Source organism: Aplysia californica, unplaced genomic scaffold, assembly GCF_000002075.1.
Source record: "Aplysia californica isolate F4 #8 unplaced genomic scaffold, AplCal3.0 scaffold00320, whole genome shotgun sequence".
Lineage (NCBI taxonomy): Eukaryota > Metazoa > Mollusca > Gastropoda > Aplysiida > Aplysiidae > Aplysia > Aplysia californica.
The window spans coordinates 113,725-115,735 of NW_004797590.1; the positions used below are offsets into that span (position 1 = coordinate 113,725).

Here is a 2,011-nt window from a genome sequence, read left to right on the forward strand (position 1 = left end):
ACACCCCTAAATGTCACCAAAAGGAAATGTCACACCGAGAAAATATTGCCAATAGACACAACATGAGCCAAAGATAATGTCACCAATAGACATTGTCACCAAAAGAGGATGTCACCACAATAAACAATGTCACCAATGAAGGATGCCACCACAATAAACAATGTCACCAATGAAGGATGTCACCCAAACAAACAAAGTCACCAATAGACAATATCACCAACTGAGGATGTCACTTACACAACAATGTCACACCATTAAACACTTCCCCTAGCAAGCTTTCAATTTAGTCTGGATAAATGCTTCAACAAAAAGTGAGAGAGAGAGAGAGAGAGAGAGAGAGAGAGAGAGAGAGAGAAAGAGAGAGATGAGAGAGCGACAGAGAGAGAGAGAGACAGAGAGAGAGACATAGAGAGACAGAGAGAGAGAGAGAGAGAGAAAGAGAGAGAGAGAGAGAGAGAGAGAGAGAGAGAGAGAGAGAGAGAGATGAGAGAAAGAGAGATGAGAGAGAGCAATGATGGGTGAGCTTATATATACAATACAAATGTGTTGTGGCGCGTTAGAATCAGGCACTTGTAAATTTTTGGTCACATGGAGTTACTGCTGTCTTATTTATTTTACCCTTCTCTATATCTCTTGAACTTTGTTATAAAAACATTTGTCTGTCTCGTATGGAAGTGGGGACATGTGCTATTTAAGAAGGCGGGGGTTACCGGATGCCAAAGTTTGGTGTCTTTTAAAGCTGAATACTTATAGTTGTTCTAGTACTATTAAAAAATATTTTAGACTCCAAATAACATTTTTTTGGGTAAAATTCATTCATCTTACAAAGAGTTTTTTAACGGATAGGGAAGGTTTCTGTCCCTCCCCCCCCACCCCCCCCAAAAAAAATTCTTTAAAAAAAATTACCTAACAGTAAAAAAAAAATATAGGGGCCTAGTGATTTCTCTGCTCCCTGAAATTTGACGAGCCCCTCCCTTTATTCCACCACACAATGACCCACAATCAATGTCGCGACGCACACAATCGTCATCACTATGAGGAGTCCTCGGGTATATCCGGGGCGTAGCCCAGTTTCTGGAGAGACTCCTTGATGGCCGGGTACACCGTCGCGTCATCGATGGTCATGGGAATCTGAAATATAAGATAAGATAAGGTACATCTTTATTGTCCAGATCCTGGCACATTGGTTTGGTGTTTCACCACGTGTACACACACACACACACACACACACACACACACACACACACACGGGCGCACACACATGCACACACACACGTAGGCTTACAATCACATGCATAATATAAATGAGCAGCAATGTAAACAATAATAATCGTAACCTACATACACACTCAATGTTATTTTGATGCACGCTGTAAGGTCATAAGTATACTTATACAAGATGGTTAAGATGGAAGCATTTTAATAGATGAAGGTAAAAATGACCTTCTATATCTTTCTTTGTTACAGATCAGTAGCCTAGGTCTTTTACTTCTGACTGATGTTCTTATTTGAGCGTACTAGGGAATCTGAAATATCCACACAAGTTTGACACACTTTGAGAACCGGGGAAGCAATTGAGGGGAAAAAAGTGTAGTTTTAGTTTTTGTAAGAGCTTTACAGCACTTGCAGCATAAATTGGTCACATAAGTTTGAAAGGAAAGAAGGAGCAATCCACCTCACACAAATAGACACCATCCTCCACATCACTCCTCCCCTCAAGTCTTCCCCACAATTCACATCACTCCCCCCCTCAAGTCTTCCCCACAATTCACATCACTCCCCCCCTCAAGTCTTCCCCACAATTCACATCACTCCCCCCCTTAAGTCTTCCCCACAATTCACATCACTCCCCCCCTCAAGTCTTCCCCTCAATTCACCTCACCCCCCTACCTGCACCTCACAAAGAAATCATTCTTCACACAGACACCGTCCTTCACATCTATACCCCCCTCTCCGCCTCCCACTCCCCATCTCTTCCTCCTCCTCCCTCCAATACATCCCCTATCCCCAC

General features: G+C 42.6%; 1 protein-coding gene across 1 annotated transcript in view; it reads right to left on the reverse strand.

Moving 5' to 3' along the window:
• Positions 1–515: 515 nt before the first annotated feature.
• Positions 516–2,011, reverse strand: part of LOC101847508 (acyl-CoA synthetase short-chain family member 3, mitochondrial) — a gene marked incomplete in the record, with an annotated part of 24,550 nt that continues 23,054 nt past the window's right edge. Inside the window, 1 exon segment of the mRNA XM_035970784.1 lies at positions 516–855.